General features: G+C 44.4%; 1 long non-coding RNA gene across 2 annotated transcripts in view; it reads right to left on the bottom strand.

Annotated features, from left to right (window-relative positions):
• Positions 1-549: 549 nt before the first annotated feature.
• Positions 550-18,204, bottom strand: part of LOC306643615 — a 51,738-nt gene continuing 34,083 nt past the window's right edge. Inside the window, exons 3-6 of one of the 2 annotated variants that reach the window (XR_013759010.1) lie at positions 7,708-7,966; positions 7,215-7,348; positions 2,442-2,523; positions 550-856 (exon numbers count right to left, since the gene is read on the bottom strand). This is a non-coding gene — a long non-coding RNA (uncharacterized lncRNA). The remainder of the gene's footprint in view (positions 857-2,441; positions 2,524-7,214; positions 7,349-7,707; positions 7,967-18,204) is intronic. The other variant, XR_013759011.1, reaches the window with a different exon arrangement.

Here is an 18,204-nt window from a genome sequence, read left to right as displayed (position 1 = left end):
TGGGCCTTGAGGTCACATCCCAGGAAGGAACTTGCATAGCTGAGACTTGCAAGTTCGAGACCAGCCTCAGCAACTTAGCAAGACCCTCGGCAACTTAGAGAAACCTGCCTCCAAATAAAAAATAAGCCTGGCTCAGTGGCACACGCCTGTAATCCCAGCCACTCGGGAGGTGGAGTTGGGAGGATGGCAAGTTCACGACCAGCCCCGGCAAATTAGCTAGCCCCTAAGCAACTTTGCAAAACTCTGTCTCAAATAAAAAATAAAAAGGACTTGGGATAGCTCAGTGGTTAAGCACTTCTGGGTTCAATCCCTGATACCTAAATAAATAAATAATAAAAATTAAAAATAAGAATTAGGGATGTAACTAAGTGGTAAACTACCCCTGAGTTCAATCTCCAGAATTGTCCCCACCAAAAATAAAGTGAAAACTAAAAAAAAAAAAAAAAAAAAATTATTTTTGAGTTTTTTGAAGTATGTAAACTAAAAATCTTCCTTTTCTCCTGCTCTCTCCTGGCAGTATGGTGCCATTGATGTCCATCTGAGCATACAGCTAACATCTTGATGTGTGTCCAGTTATACAGCATCTTGGAACCTGGTCAGAAGCATAAGCTATGTAATCCTAAGAAATGAAATCTTACATTCACACAAAAGCCTGTACACAATGTTTATGAACCTTTATTCACAATCCCCCCAAACTGGATACAACCCAATGTCCTTCGAATGATGAATGGATAAATAAACAGCGGTACATTCATGTGCTGTTTCTCTGCGCAGACGATTTGAGAATGAATCTCAGATGCAGTTTGCTACGTGAAGGAAGTCTCCAAAGGCCATCTGATTTCATTTATATGACATTCTTGAAAGACAAAACAAACCAAAAATGAACCACTGGATGACAAGGGCCAGTGACAAACCTAAGGAGAGGATCGAGGGAAAGGGGTGTGAGGGAATTTTTGAGGGTGATGGAGTGCTCTATAACTGGACTGTGGTACAGGTTACACACCTGTATGCGCTCATCCATGCTCATAGAATCACACACCACGAAAAGGGTTGGATTCTACTGCACACAAATTACGCTTCAACTTAAAAAAACAGACATGGGCTGTGGAGTGATCAACCTCAGTCCCCCGCCCCATTTCCTTAGCTATGTGACTTTGGATAAGTGACTTAAGCTTTCTGAGCTTTTGTTTCCTCATCTGGCCCCAGGACAGTATCTCCTACTCCACGGGTTTGTTACAGGATTTAGTGAGTAAAGTACGTAGCACAGCCTGGCACCCACCGGGCATTTGATCTCATTGTGACCATCCATTCAAGGGGCACAGCATGAAATCCTTCCCCAGGAGGGACTGACATCTGTCTGCCTGTGCGCTACCAACCCAGGTCTCCTCCCTCCACTAGCCATCTGCTCAGACTGGTTTCCTGGGGAGAAACTGATGCCATCCCCTGAGGACTCTGGGAAGTAGTCTGGGATTGGAACTTGGTGTTACCAAAACCCGATTTAGAGGCCTGATTGTCTCAGAGTAGGGGACCTACATCTCTCTTCCATAGTCAGCGGCTGTGCCCCACAGCCAAGCCAGTAAGTTCCCAAGTGCTATTCCAAGCAAAAGGTATGCTTCCACAAACCTATGATTTTATATTATTATTCTCTATTTACTGGCACATAGTAGATCTTAATAAAGGAATAGGAGGTACCACCCTTGGGCAAATAGTCTCCTGGCATTTTATTGGACTTTGCTAAATATTGATCGCAGGTTCCAATACTTTCTTTCTTTAGTTTTGGGTGTGCAGATCACATACACTGGCTAACATTTCCTCTTAAAAGCCATCTGCCCAAATGAACTGTTTTGTTTTATTATTTATTTGTTTATTTACTGCAGTACTGGGGATAGAACCAAGGGGCATCCTACCACTCAGCTACATCCCCAGCACTTTTTTTTTTTTTTTTTCTCTTTGAGACAGGGTCTCACTAGGCTGCTGAGGCTGGACTTGAACTTGCCATCCTCCTGCCTCATCCTCCAGAGTGGATGAGATCCACATCCACAAGCATGCACCAAATGAACTGCTTAAACCTCTCCAGTCGGCTTTTCTGTCTTTAAGAAGTTATGTGGAATATTCCATTGATTATATTAAATAACCAGACAAAACCTGTCCTAAGAGATTTTCGTGAATGAGGATGAAGTTCAAGGCATGAACCATAGGTACACTGTAAGACTCGACCGCACATCCATTCACTAGCAGGGTCTAGTGTGCAGCAAGCATTTCCAGAGCCCCTCGGCTGTGCCTGGGTCTGTGCCTGGGGTACTTGGTGTCTAGGGAGGGTCATGCAACTCCATCACGCCCATGAGCTTGAGTTTACAAAGCACGGACATGTCTCCCCCTCGGGGTGCCATTTTCTCAACTAAACCCAGACCCATCCATTTCAGGACCAGCAACCTATGAACCTGGAAATTAAATTGCAAACTGCGGTAAATAGAGATGTGCTTCACGGGGACTGATGATAGTGGTGGCAAAGATGACAACTGGCTGACCCGAAGAGGAAGGAGTTAAAGGAATGTTTTCAAAGGAGGTAGCTAATGTACAACAGATTTCCATTTCTTTTGCTACTTTGAGACCGTGAGGGAGTAAAAAGCTTCAGGGCCCCTGGATAGAGCAGGGAAATGGGGGAGGAGCTCCAATGATATTTGTAATGATTTAGTCCTTAAATTTTCTTTAAAAATGGAATTCAATAGAATTAAAAGTTAAACCAGGGAGTTAGAAGTTCCTATTCATGAGTTATATTGTACTTTTTTGTATATATTCCAAACATATGAAATGTTTACTGATTAGCTTTTGGTTTTTGTTTTTTTTTTTTTTTTAACTGGGGATTGAACCCAGGGGTGCTCTATCACTGAGCTACAGCCCCAACCTTTTTATTTTTTATTTTGAGACAGGGTCTTACTAAGTGGCCCAGGCTGGCCTCAAGCTTGCGATCCTCCTGCCTCGGCCTCCTGCAAGGTTGGGATTACAGGTGTCCACCACCATGCCTGGCTCTCTCCTTTCTTTTTTAAGTAAACTAAACCCTGGTGTGGGCATTTTGCATCCTAGAAAGGGTCTTTCTGTGTTTGCCTGAGTGACTGGGTTTGCCCTTGGAAATGACACCCTGCTGCTTCATCCTCAGGGACGCTGCCTATCCTGACTCTCGAGTGAACAAGTGGCCTGACGGTGAAATCGCGACAGGCTGAGCAGCGGTACTGAAGCCGCTCCAGACCTTTCCTGTTGGTAGGTCAGCTCCACCTCCACACCCCTGACAGAGGGCCGGACGTCCTGCTGATGAAGCAGCTTTGAGCGAGTCTTACTCAAGGACAGCTCCCAAGAGCACGTGAGTGAGTGCCGGCGGGCTGAGGAATAAAAAGGACTCCACATTTCAAAGGAAGGGTGAGGGGAGGGGTGAATCAGCCTCGCCTCAAGGGCTAAAAATAATCCGGCTTTGTAGATTTCTTCGTCCAACCAGTCTAGGCCGGAAAAAGGGAGGAGGGATGAGAGATGGGAGGTTATTTGCCTCAGTCCTGACAGTTAAGTATGTGTGGTCAAAACAGAGTTAATGGGGGCCTCCACCCCAGGCTCTCTCCCAAGTCAACTTTTATTTTTTTCTTTTTTGGTACTGGGGATTGAGCCCAGGGGTTCCTTACCACTGAGCTACATCCTCAGCCCTTTTCATTTTTATTTTGAGACAGGGTTTTGCTAAATTGCTGAGGCTGGCCTCAAACTTGTGATCCTCCTGCCTCAGCCTCCCCCTAGTTACTGGGATTACAGGTATGTAATCCCATCACACTTCTCTCCTAAATTCAACTTATAACTAGGTCTCATCATTCATTTTTTAAAATAATAAGTGCAATAATAAGTTTCTCCTTTTCTGTCCCATAGTTTAGAGAAAAATCCCAGCAACACAGGGGTCAAGATATCCTCAAGCGCACCTGAGTCTGGGCACGTGGCCTCTCTGAGTGCAGAGTGTGTTTGCTAAGGTGGTGGGGAGCCATTGAATAATCCCCTCTTCCCCTAGAAGATTTCATAACAAAGAAGATAATGGCAGGAGGTCCTCTTGGCCTCCCTGAAGATATCCAAGTGATGTTGCAGGCTCTTGTGGTCAGATGCAAGCTGTCCTGCACACCAGGGATGGATTTTTCTCCTCCCTGGGTCTCTTATTCCTAGCCTGCAAATTCTCTTAGTAAGTCAAAGACTCCTTGCTGCCAGGATGCTTCTCCTATAAACACTCCTATTGAAAGTTCTGGAGGAATGATTTCTCTTACAAATAAGACAGAGCAGTCCAGGAAGCCTGCTCATTGGCCAGCACTTGAGCATGATGTTGGAGCTACAGGCTCCCCGTGGGTCCCTCAGTTGGACATTCTTCCCTGGAGCAGTAAGAAAAATGGTGGATCTGGTCCTTAGATCTAGTGATTAAAAATTTTCCTTACAAACTAGCTCTTCCTATGTGTGGAACCCCACACCGTGACTGGCTCTGGTACGTTCACCCTGCAACATGGAACTCTTGGCGCACAAAACTGCCACATAGCCAATTTCCCTTTTCTTGGAGCATATTCCACCCCCACTGGGTTTAAAGGAATATCAGGGTCTCCAGCCTTCTTACCCTAAACTGCTACTGTGAAGTATTTACCCAGACCTAGTATGTGGCAGAAACACTTCAGCTTTTACACAGGGGAGTTTTGAGTCAGGAATGTTCCACGCAGGTTCCACATGAGGGACGAAGGCACTCAGTCCCCAAATGTGGACCCGGAAAGGCTTCAGGTTCCATACCCATAAATCTCAAAATTCACTTCTTTGAATTGCAAAAAAGAACATGAGGCCAGGTGTGGTGGCCCACACCTGTAATCCCAGCAGCTCAGGAGGCTGTGACAGGAGGATTGTGAGTTCAAAGCCAGACTCAGCAATGGTGAGGTGCTAAGCGACTCAGTGAGACCCTGTCTCTAAATAAAATACAAAATAGGGCTGGGGATGTGGCTCAGTGGTCGAGTGCCAAAAAAAAAAAAAAAAAAAAAAAAAAGAAGAAGAACATGAACAGTGAATATCTCCTGAACACTTACTCTGCAAGGCCCCGTGCTAAAACTTTACAGTATAGTCCCCTATAATGTAAAGTTTAGGGGACAGTAAAACCTCAGTTTTACTTTCCTCAGTTTTCATTACCCATGGTCAACTGAGGTCCAAAAATATTAAGTGGAAAACTCCAGAAACAAACAATCCATAATTTTTAAATTGCATGAAAACTCATGTGTACTGCTCTGTCCTGCCCAAGATGTGAATCATCCATTTGTCCAGTGTATCCATGTGTTATATGCTACCTACCCATTAGGCACCTAAGCCATCTCAGTTACCAGTCAACTGTCTGGTATTGTATCAAGGGCTCAGACTCTTTGCTTTTGCCTGCAAATGTCTGTTGGGTGGCTAAAAGTAAGATTAAAGACTTGGCATCTTTGCCTTCATTTTGCATCTGCTTCCTTTGCCCTTGAGTTACCTTGGTTTCCGGGAACAACAGATCTGATCAGTAAGCATCTTGTGAGGAGTTGAAGCTACCCCTCCCCCCCAGGCAACGGCAACTTTCTTAGGGAACAAGGCCTCGCCTAACCACTCCTGAGACAGTGATGGATCAGACCATACCTGATCAAGATCACCTGCTTTGGGCTGGGGAGATAGCTCAGCTGGTAGAGTGCTTGCCTTGCAAGCACATAGGCCCTGAGTTCAATCCCCAGTACCTATCACCTGCTTTGGCAACTGTGAAAAGCTTCCAGCTATGTAAACCCCCAGCCCTTGCTATCATTCCCTTTCTATAAAATCTCAAAGCTATTGTCAACCCTGAAAGACAGGGCCAAGGACATGAGTTCTCTTGTCTTCCTGATGTAACTCTACCCATTAAGGCTCCTCATGCTTTTCAGTGTTAATTTTTTTTTGGGGGGGGGGGGGTACTGGAGATTGAACCCAGAGGTGTTGAACCACTGAGCCACATCCCCAGCTCTTTTTTGTATTTTTTTGTAGAGACGGGATCTCACTGAGTCGCTTGGGACCTCCCTAAGGTACTGAGGCTAGCTTTGAACTAGTGATCCTCCTGCCTCAGCCTCTCGAGCTGCTGGGGTTATAGGCGTGCACCACCATGCCTGGCCCCCTGTGACCTTTTTTGTTTGGTTTTTTGAGGTGAGTGGCCAGACTTGATTGGTTGGACCTCAGAGTCAGGTCTCTGACCTAGAACTCTGGTACTAATGTGACAGCGTTTGTGTTCACATAACCCTTATTTGACTTAATAATGATTCCAAAGTCATTATGAAGAGGAAAAGGCTGCCAGAATCCCCCAGCCTTAGAAAGCATCCTGGGCAGGAGAAGGCCCTTTCTAGATCGTACCTGCAAGGCAGGCCCCACCCCCAGCCTCCCCCCACCCTTCCAGTAGACACAGTCAACCCAGGAATCAACAGACTTGAAACAGGCCTAGTTACGTTCCCAGCCTTCAAGGGCTCCATTGAGGAAAGCATAACTCTTTTCTAGTTGGTGGAGGCTTTAAATCCAGAAAGGGATATTTAAGGCCTGGCAACTTAGGCGGGTCTTGAAGAAACATCTTCTAGAAATATTGCCATCAAGATATCCCCAGGCCGGGTGTGATGGTGCACGTCTGTAATCCCAGTGCGGAGGATCACAAGTTCAAAGACAGGCTCAGCAACTCAGTGAGGTCCTAAGCAACTCAGGGAGACCCTGTCTCTAAATAAAATATTTTAAAAAGGCTAGGGATAGGGCTAGTGGTCAAGTGCCCCTGAGTTCCATCCCCGGTACCAAAAAAAAAAAAATCCCCCAAAAAAAGAGAGAGCGAGAGAGAGAGAGAGAGAGAGAGAGAGAGAGAGAGAGACAGAGAGAGACAGAGAGAGACAGAGAGAGAGGTGGGACAGGCAGACCCTGAAGAGGCCCCACAACAGGCATCATGTGTCTTCAAGTTTGATTCATATCTTTAAAGATACATGCAAAGTTTGCATTTCAGAGTTTCCCATACCCATTTGTTCTAATAATCTTTTTTTTCTTTTTAATTACTTAGGCAATGTGCTTATTGTTTTCCCTAAATCTCTGAATAATCAGTAGTATTTAGTGAACACAGTGCAGGAACTTTACAGGCCTCATCTCGTTTTACCCACTTGACCCTAACAGGTAGGTGCTGCGGCTCCTCCGTTTATAGTTGAGGAACTCACCATCCACTTCGCTGCCACCTCTCCTTTTCCTGTCCAGAGGGATGTACTGGGTTTAGTGGTGGCTTCTCCACCTGGGGCATTATGGCCGAGTGCCTTACCTGAATTAGGGTTGGATGAAAGAGCCTTATTGTCACCTTTAAATACAAAATAAATGTCATGGTAAACATAATTTCCTCAAACTACACACTTCTGTAAGACTGAGATGGGGGAGGGAAGAGGGGAAGAAAGGAGAAATAGGGAATGATATTGGCCAAACTATATTGTTACATTGTGTGCATGGATGCATATGTAATTACAAATCCCACCATTATGTGCACCTATAATGCAACTATCAATTTTTATATTATTCAGAAAAGAATAAAAAAGACTCAGATGCCTCTCCTACCCTTGAGTATTGTGTTGTTTCTGATTAAAACGCCATTTTCCCCCATTTTTTATTTGCTCTTTTTAGATATACGTGACAGTAGAGTGTATTTTGACATATTATACATACACGGAGTATGACTTATTCTAATCGGGATCCCATTCTTGTGGTTGTACACGACGTGGAGTTTCACAGGCGGTATATTCATCGATGAACATAGGAAAGTGATGTCCAGTTCATTCTACTGTCTTTCCTGTTCCCATAAAGATGCTATTTGATGTGGTGATTAAGCTGCTAGGACTGAAAGCATGCACTCAGGAGTTAGGAACCCCGACTCGGCCCCTTCCTGGTTATGTGATGTTAGGTTAGTCATTCACTGTCTTGGCCTCTGTTACCCACGTGTAAAATGGGAATAATGTTAGTATCTATCCCACAGGGATGTTGGGAGAATTAAGTGAGCTAATGCACAATACATAGTGGCTGTCACAGAGGAAGTGACCCATATACACCAGCTGCTTTTCTTTAAAGAGACGGTAGAACTGGGTGGGGTGGTGCATGACTATAATCCCAGCTATTCAGAGGCTGAGGCAGGAGGACTGCAAATTCAAGGCCAGCCTGGTGAACGTAGTGAGACCCTGTCTTAAAATAATTTTTTTTTAAAGGGGGTGTAGCTCAGTGATAGAACACTTGCCCAATGTGTGCAAGACCTTGTGTTCAATCCTCAGAACCATCAAAATTTAAAAATAAATAAATAAATAAAAGTGGCAAAATTTTAAGAGGTGGAACCTAGTTGGAAACATTAGGTCAGTAGAGAAATTCCCTTCAAGAAATTACTGGGGGGTTGGGGAGATAGCTCAGTTGGTAGAGTGCCCGCCTTGCAAGCACAAGGCCCTGGGTTCAATCCCCAGCACCGAAAAAAAAAAAAAAAAAAAGTTACTGGGACCCTTCCCCTTCCCTTCTTCCTCTCTCCTTCATACCCAGCCATGAGTTGAACAGGTTTCCTCTCTCCCGCCATGATGGGCGGCCTTGCCATAGCCCCCAAAGCAAAGGGGCCAACCAACCCTGCACTGAAACCTCCAAACCTTTGAGCCAAAAGAAACCTTTGCTCTTGCAATACTGATTACCTTCTGTAATTGTTATGGTAATGGGAAGTTGACTGTCATAGAGCGGTCCCCTTGGTGCCATGTGGAACTGAACCTTGCTGCCTACAGATAGTATAATGAGAACCCAGCGACCGTTTCTGGGGAGAGGCCCTAATCACCCTCAACCCTAGATGACAATGCCTACTCTGACCTGGGCTGCACCGCCCCTCCAGCTCCCAAATTCTTGTCTCTTTGCTGCACTGAGAACTCAGAGACCAGGCCATGAGGCTTTGCTCGTGTCTGGACACCCGCCCCTGGCACACAGTACATGTCCTGTAAACATTTGCAGAACTAATTTATGTGAGGCTGTAAAATGCTTTCCTCTCTTCTCCAGGGTATACCTGAGTAACTAGTGCCAGTCCTGTGGCCTAGATGTTTGGGTTGAAAATAGTACCTTCCAGCTGAGTGTAGTGGAGCAAGTCTATAATCCCAGAGACTGGGAAGGCTGAGGCAGGAGGATCGCAAATTCGAGAACAGTCTCAGCAATTTGGCAAGACCCTAACTTAGTGAGACTCTGTCTCAAAATTAAAATATAAAATGGAGTTGGATATGGTGGCACACGGCTGGAACCCCAGCAACTCAGGAGGCTAAGGCAGGCGACTGCAAATTCAAAGCCAGGCTAGATTATTTATTTATTAATTTATTTATTACTGGGGATTAAATCCAGGGGCGTTCTACCACTGAGCTACATCCCCAGTCCTTTTTTATTTTTTATTATTAAGACAGGGTCTCTCACTAGGTTTGCTGAGGGCCTTGCTAAGTTGTTGAGGCTGGCTGGGCACAATTTAGTGAGACCCCATTTCAAAATAAAAAATAAAAAAGACTGGGAATGTAGCTCAGTGGTACAGCACCCCTGGGGGTTCAATCCCCAGTACCAAATACACATACCCCAAAACAACAACAAAATGCCTTCCAGCTCTTAAATACCCTTCTTTTTCCACATTGGTGCTAACCAAGATTCTACACTTGACCAAACTTTAACCAGGCTCCCAGGCCCTCTCCTAGGCCTGTCTCTGTATTTTCTTATAAAACCCAGTCTGAGACTCTGGTAGATGGCTTCACCCAGAACCCCCACTCCTCTGATCACCATTAATACCTGTTAGGACTCCTCATCCTCCAGCTGTCACAGGTGATGTCCCATCACTCAGTAAGAATTCTGTTGGGTCAGTTTAGCCAGAATCCCTCCTTACACCTGACTTTTCCTCCTACTAATTTCCCATGTACCAATCCCATTCTGCTCCTTAGTCATAAACTCCCACTAGTCCACACAGCATTCTGAGTGGAGTCCCATTCTCGCCGAGGTCTCTTTCTTCCCCCATCCCTATTGCACTAGGCCTGAATGAAAGTTCTTTTTACCACTTTACCATCCAGCTCTGGATTTTCTTTGTCAGTACGTACAGATAAGGTGACCCTTATCTAAGACTCACCTCAAAGAGTCAGGTCATTCAGTCACAATCATGATATTCTTTATATTTTAATTGCATAAGTAGGTTATCTCCCTGGTATCTTCTTTCCCAAACATTTCTTCAGCTGGACTGCTTAAGCCAATAAAAGAGCTAATCTATTTTGTGTTGATTATATTAGCGTTGGTTTCTTGATCCAGTTTCTGCATTGGGGGGAAAATGGGAAAGGGGGCACCTCTCCATAGCCAGGTCAGCTCTGCCTAAGGAGAGGTCTTAGGAACTGTGATTGTTCTCTGACTCTCATGTGAGCATGTCCTTCTCTCCTCATCCCAATTCTATACATGGAGATAGCAGAGAAGTAACACACCTGCATAAACTTAGTAAGAGCTAGTAAGAGCTTCTCTCTGCGGACCTAAGAGGCCTGGGTCTCCTATCCATAAGAAGATTAGTCTGGCATCCTGGCAAGGACCCTGGATTCTTCATCATGAGCCCTGCCTCTCGTTGTGACATTTTGGATGGGTAATTGCTTAACCACCCTAGGCCTCAGTTCTTCATTTATAAAAACAGAATCAGCCTAGAATATTCTTTATCTTCTCTGTCATGCTGAAGACTAAAAAGCATTATACCAACATGAAGAATGATTCGTCTTCCTGCAAAATGCCTTCCTTCTCCCTGAGAACACAAGCTGGCAGGAGGATCTGAGAGCAAAGGTCCGTAGGGAGAGACAACAGGCCAGATGATCACAGATCAAGTTCAGAATAAGAGAGGCTGCAGAACTCTCCAGACACATTTATGTAGGCAGAATTTTCTCCCAGAATCTTGTGGAGATGTGAGAATCACCCAAAGTTATCTTCCCATGGGACTGAGCTTTAAGTATCAATTGCCCTCAGGTCATATAAATGGAAATCTTTGTCTCAAACTAGAAGCTTCTAATATATTAACTGATTTCTCAACAGACTCTTTAAGAGGGCAGAATATGTCAAATGTTGCCTAAAGAACTAATAGTGCAATTCTATTGTCTGAAGTTATTTTGGATCTTTTAAACCATAAGTGCAATTAAAAAAAAAATCAATGCTCTCAACAAATGAAAGTCAATCAAGTTACTTAAGCCTTCCTCTGACATGTAGGACCATGGACTCTCTGGGAGTCTGGCTTCAACATTGGGGCTTTAGGCAGCAGATGAAAAAAATTGGTAGCTCCAATGGTCCAATCAAGAGACTATTAAAATGTGGGTCATAAATCTTTAGTTCTGCCACAGTTTCCCGAGGACAATCTGGTGATCTTCCAGCCTCACTGGGAGGCAGCTCTGTGGAGTCAGGCTGGCTAGGGTCTGTCTTCTCCTCTTAGTTGTAGCCTGAGATCACAATACACAAGTATCATCACAGGTCTCTTGCTTTCTTACCTGAAAAGGAGTCTGTTTCCACCCAAAGTACCTGGGAAGTGTTTGCCCGTGTAGCCTCTTAGCCTCAGCCTCCATCCTAAGTACGTTCCCCCTCTGGAATTCCTGTGCCATTGGTCAAAAGTAGGCTTCTAAGGTCTCTTCTGTGAATCCTGTCCCTGCTCTCCCAAGCTGGAGAGTCAGAGGACAGAGGAACAGTGTCCACCTTTGGACCTGAGCTCACTGAGGATCTGTCCTGTTGCCAGGGTACCTGGGAGTAAAGTGACAGGGGGTCTTCTGAGGAGGTGACTGACAGGGCTGTCCAGGATACTGGGTCCCATCCCAGCACCACTAATGCTGAGGGGATCCATAGCTCAGCATATGTCACCTACTCAGAGACCCAGTGGGAAACTTTGCTGCCAACGCTTGGTCCTCTAAGTACAGTTGATCTCTCTGCAAAATGGGAGACTAATATCAACTTCACTGGGTGGTTGACTCCGTGAGACAATTATGGAGGCCAAGGGCCCAGTACAGTGACTGTCACACAGCAGGTTCTTGCCCATGGTGATGCTTTTAGCTTCCATCTTCCTCTAAAGTTCAACTGCTGAGTGAGGCTCACACAAACGGTCTGACAGTCAGGCGTAGTGGTGCACACCAGTAATCCCAGCAACCTGGGAGGCTGAGGTAGGAGGATGGCAAGTTGGAGGATAGCTCGGGCAACTTAGCGAGACCCAGTCTCAAAAGTAAAAGAAAGAAAAGGGCTGAGGAGGTAGCTCAGTGGTAAAGGGCCCCCAGATTCAATCCCCAGTACCAAAAAAAAAAAAAAAAAAAAAAAAAAAAAAAACCATGGTATGACCCATAAATATCCACTCCTTGATGGAGACTAGAATAAAGGGTTCATTTCAGCCTTTCATATATAAGAAAAGTTATTCAACTGGAAAATAAAGCCAAAAAGATTACAGCTGGCACTCCATATCCTTGGTTCTGCCTCCATAGATTCAACCAATTGCAGCTCAAAAATGGTTTTTTTTAAGCCAGGCATAGTGGCACATGCCTACAATCCCAGCAGCTTGGGAGTTGGAAGCAGGACGATCCTGAGTTCAAAACCAGTCTCAGCAACTTAGTGAGGACCTAAGTAACTCAATGAGACCCTGTCTCTAAATAAAATATAAAAATGGGCTGGGGATGGGGCTCAGTGGTTAAGTGCCCCTGACTTCACTCCCTGGTACTAAAAAAAGAGTTTTTTTTAAACTGGGTGTGGTGATGCATGCTTGTAATCAGAGCCACTCGGGAGGTTGAGGTGGGAGGATCACAAGTTCAAGGCCAGCCTAGGCAGTTTAGCAAGACCCTATCAAAATTAAAAAGAATTAAAAAATCTTTAGCTCAGTGGTAAAGAACCCTGGGTTCAATCCCTAATACCAGAAAAAATATTTTTTAATGTTTCTGTACTAAATACATACAGACTTTTCTTGCCATTAGTCCCTAAACAATTCAGTAAAACAACTATTTACCTTGTGTGAAGTATTATAAATAATCTGAGATGAATTAAAGCATACAGGAGGATGTGCATAGGTTTTACACAAGTAAAAGACTTTTTACAAGTAAGGTTTTACACAAGTAACAGGCTTGAGCATTTGCAGATTTTGTTATCAGCAGGGGTGTCCAGCAACCAATCCTCTGCAGGCACCATGAGACAGGTGCACTGCATGCCCTTCCAAAGTCATCCTGGAACATTTTCTAACAAACTCACCTAAAGGTTCTACGACAGAAATTCTCAAAGCATAGTGTCTGGATCAGAAACATCAGCATTTGTTAGAAATGGTAATTCCACCCTAGACCTACTGAATCAGAAATTCTGGGGCTGGGCCCTCCAATCTGTTTCACTGGCCACCCAGGACTGATGCACTGGGCACAAGGAAGCATGATTCTGTGTTTGCAAAAGTGTCTATTGCAAAGTAAATGCCATATCAGTATTTGGCGGTAAATACTGATGGATATGCATTGGATCAAAGGCACAGTCTGAAGACTGGAGAACTCTCAGACCTGACCAAGAGCAGACACTGCTACAGAAGAGGCAGGCAGAAATCAGGGAGGCAGGGGGCAGTGTAGTCATGTGGTTGACCAGAAGAGGGACATTAGCGTCAAGGTCTGGATGGAACAGACTGAGCTGGGATGAAGCCCTCTCAGCATACCTGCGATGGCTCCAAGCTGTTTGGGGACAACTCAGGCTTTTAGCTGAGAAGACTCTGGTCTCCATGGGCTGACACTCCCAAGTCGTAAAGGTTCCAGGCCCAGCTGTCTGTCCTCTCTCTCCCAAGTTACTAGCTGTATTCCTTTTCTCACAGCTAAGAGCCTCCAATGGTGGCACTGTTATCTCTGGAGGCAGGAGGACAGCCCAGAACATTGAGGTCCCATCCTGGATCCTACACATCTTAATTTTTTCAGGCTGCTGTAACAAAATACCACCCTGGGTGACTTATAAATAAATAATGAAAGTCAATTTCTCAGAATTTTGGAGACTTTCAAGATAAAGGCACCAGCAGATTCAATGACTGACCGACCCCATTTCCTGGTTCTGTGTCCTCGCGTGGCCGTAGGGATGAGTGGACTCTCTGGGATCTTTTTCATTTTTTTTTTTTTTTAATTTATTTTTATTGTAAACAAATGTATACATGTTGTTTCTGTTTGTACATGGAGTAACAGCATACCATTTGCATATTCATACATTTACATAGAGTAATGATGTTTGATTCATTTCATTATTTTTTTCTCCCCCCCCACCCCTCCCACCCCTCTTTTCACTCTATACAGTCCCTCCTTCCTCCATTCTTGTCCCACTCCCACCCCCCATTAAGTGTCATCATCCGCTTATCAGTGAGATCATTCCTCTTTTGGATTTTTGAGATTGGCTTATCTCACTTAACATGATATTCTCCAATTTCATCCACTTGCCTGCAAATGCCATAATTTTATTATTCTTTATAGCTGAGTAATATTCCATTGTGTATATATATACCACAGTTTCTTTATCCATTCATCAATTGAAGGGCATCTAGGTTGGTTCCACAATCTGGCTATGGTGAATTGAGCAGCTATGAACATTGATGTGGCTGTATCTCTGTAGTGTGCTGATTTTAAGTCCTTCGGGTATAGGCCGAGGAGTGGGATAGCTGGGTCAAATGGTAGGTCCATTCCAAGTTTTCTAAGGAATCTCCACACTGCTTTCCAGAGTGGCTGCACTAATTTGCAGTCCCACCAGCAATGTATGAGTGTACCTTTTTCCCCACATCCTCTCCAACACCTATTGTTGCTTGTGTTCTTGATAATCGCCATTCTAATTGGGGTGAGATGAAATCTTAGGGTAGTATATTGATTTGCATTTCTCTTATTACTAAAGATGTTGAACATTTTTTCATATATCTGTTGATTGCTTGTACATCTTCTTCTGTGAAGTGTCTGTTCATATCCTTAGCCCATTTGTTGATTGGGTTATTTGTATTCTTGGTGTAGAGTTTTCTGAGTTCTTTATATATTCTGGAAATTAGTGCTCTATGAGAAGAGCACTATATATTCTGGAAATTAGTGCTCTATGAGAAGTATGAGAGGCAAAGATATTCTCCCACTCTGTAGGCTCTCTCTTCACATTGCTGATAGTTTCCTTTGCTGAGAGAAAGCTATTTAGTTAGAATCTATCTGGGATCTTTTTCATAGGTCCCTTCAGGAGGGCTCTACCCCTTGTGAACTGATTGCCTTCCAGAGGGCCGATCTTCTAAAACCAACACCTTAGGGGTTAGGATTTCAACATAGGAATTTGGGGGGTACACAAACATTCACACCATAGCATCACCCACCGTCCTTCCCAGATGAATCTTCCCAGCTCTCATAGCTTCATGGAAGTGAAGTCAGTTTCTTCTTGGGGCCAGAGGCCAAAGAACAGAGTTTTCAATCAGAGCACTGATATTTACATAAAAGATGACTAATTAAAAATTTTTATCCCAAACTAAACAGGTGGCCAGTGCCTATAATCCCAGCTACTCAGGAGGTTGAGCTAGGAAGATTTCAAGTTCAAGGCCACCTTTAGGCAACTTCACGAGATCCTCTCAAAATAAAATTTTTAAAATGCTGGTGATGTAGCTTAGTGATAGAGTACTTGCCTAGCATGTGTAAGGCCCTGGGTTCAATTCTCTATACTACAAAACAAAAAGCAAAAACTGTCTTGGCCCCAATTTCTGGTGCTTACTACCTTTGTGATGCTAAATAAGTAATTTAAGCTCTCTGTGCCTTAGTCTGTATAATGAGGTGGTATTGCTACAATTGTTAATTGCTGAATTAACAATATAATAATAATAATAATAAATGTAATAATAATAATAATAATAAAAATCCTTTGAAGAAATCTTGACACATAATAATAAGCATTATTTATGTTTCCTGTTGTGATTTTTATTTAATACCTTCTCATGGACTTGAGAGGATATTTCATTCATTCCTAATTGATGGAATAACAACATAGCAAAAAAAATGGAAACAGGAAGAAAATAGATTTGCAAGGTCTTTTGGTCAATTCCTTTAAAAGAATACAGTCTTAAGGATCCTCCAGCATCATTTCTTAGTGAGTCAATAGAAATTGGTCTTGGCTAGCACCATTAACAAGCTTCTATTCCAACATGGCTCTTACATCTTTACCCCTAGGTGGTCTAACACCCCAGAGAGCAATAGATGGACGCCATTATCAGGGCCAACCAAACCAGCTCACCGCCATGAGAGGGATATACACACACACCCCCTGATGGGGGAGATCTGCAAACAGAACTTTTGACCTTGAGAGCCATCCAGGGTAAGTGAGTTTCATGGCTGGAAGCCATCAGTCCATCTGTCTGATAAGCCATTCAGAACAGTTTGCCATCTTCAGGTCTTTAAAGATGAATGCTTCATGGCCTAATGGCTGGAGCTATGTGCGGAAGCCAGGAGTCCCTGACTTCCCTCCTTGGCTCAGATGCCCCTGCTAAAAAGCCATCCAAGGAAGTCACTTAACTACTCAGTTTCCTTATCTGCAAAAAGGAAAAAGCATTTGGTGCCCTTTGTTCCTACTTATCTCCCTAGAGGTTCCTGCTATCTGTGTAACTAGCGCTCAGAGGATGTAAAGAATCCTATCTAAAGCATCCGAGAGTGCAGAGACTTGCAAAATGCCTGGTGAATTTATTTTGGATTCATTGATGTTTCCGAAATTTGAATGACTGAGTGATGTGGAAATAGATGTCAGGTCTGGCCCTGTATAGCAGGTCTCTGGAAATCTGGTAGTTTAAAGAAGAAAGAACATCCTGAACACACCCTTTCTAGAAAACACTTTCCTCAAGCATGGGCTTATACCTGGCCTATTCTTGCTCACTCACATATTAAAATAATTTATTTCATCTTCTTTGCCCCTGGTGCATAATAAGCTTAAAGTGGTGCTGCTGCTGAAAGTATTGCTTAGAGACTACTGCATTATAAATGGGTCTTCCAAACTGGGTTTGGGGTGGGGGTTGTTTTGTTTTTTGGTTTTCTGTTTTTGTTTTGCAGTACTGGGGGTTGAACCCTGGGGTACTCTATTACTGAGCTACATCCCCAGCCCTTTTTATTTTTATTTTGAGGCAGGTTCTTACTAAATTGCTGAGACTGGCCTTAAACTTGAGATCCTCTGCCTCAGCCTCCTGAGTACCTGGATTACAGACATGTGTCACCAGGCCTGAGTACCTGGATTACAGACATGAAGTCACAGGGTGTGTTAGGGGTGTCCCACCCCAGCCTTCTTCAGCATTTCAATTGGAACAACTAGGCCGAAATCAGAGGACTTAAGGTCACCAAATAAAGCTAAGGAAGAGGTGAAATGAGATCATCGTAGGGGTCTGCATTTGGAATTTGTTATGGTTTGGATTTGAGGTGTCCCCCAAAGCTCACGTGTGAGATAATGCAGGAAGATTCAGAGGAGAAATGATTGGGTTGTGAGAGTCTTAACCCAATCAGTGAATTAATCCTGATAGGGATTAACTGAGTGGTAATTGAAGGCAGGTGGGGTGTGACTGGAGGGGCTGGGAATTGGGGCGTGGCTTTGGGGTATATGTGTTGTATCTGGAGAATGGAGTCTCTCCCTCTCCCCTCTCCCTCCCCTCTCTCTCCCCCTCCTCCCTCTCTCTCTCTCTCTCTCCTCTCTCTCTCCTCCTCTCTCTCTCTCTCTCTCTCTCTCTCTCTCTCTCCTCTCTCCTCTCTCTCCTCTTTCCCTCCTCTCTCCCCCTCCTCTCCCCCCCTTCTCTCTCCTCTCTCCCCCCTCTCTCTCCTCTCTCTTCCTCTTGCTCTCCCTCTCCTCTCTCCTCTCTCTATCTCTCTCTCTCTCTCTCTCTCCCTCTTCTCTCTCTCTCCCCTCTCTCTCTCTCCCCTCTCCCTCCCTCTCCATCTCTCTCTCTCTCTCTCTCCCTCTCTCTCTCTCTCTCTCCCCTCTCTCTCCTCTCTCTCTCTCCCCCCTCTCTCTCTCCTGTCTCTCTCCTCTCTTTCTCTTCCCTCTCTCTCCTCTCCCCCCCCCCCATCCTGATGTTGTGAGCTGTTTCCCTCTGCCACGATCTTCCACCATGATGTTCTGCCCCCAGGAGCAGAGCTGGCCTTCTATGGACTAAGATCTTTGAGATCTTTGGAACCGTGAGCCCTCAAATAAACCTTTCCTCCTCTA

This window comes from Sciurus vulgaris (assembly GCF_902686455.1).
Source record: "Sciurus vulgaris genome assembly, chromosome: 14".
In the NCBI taxonomy this organism is placed as follows: domain Eukaryota; kingdom Metazoa; phylum Chordata; class Mammalia; order Rodentia; family Sciuridae; genus Sciurus; species Sciurus vulgaris.
Note: the sequence above shows the minus strand (reverse complement) of the source record. Positions and strands in the feature narration are given on the sequence as shown.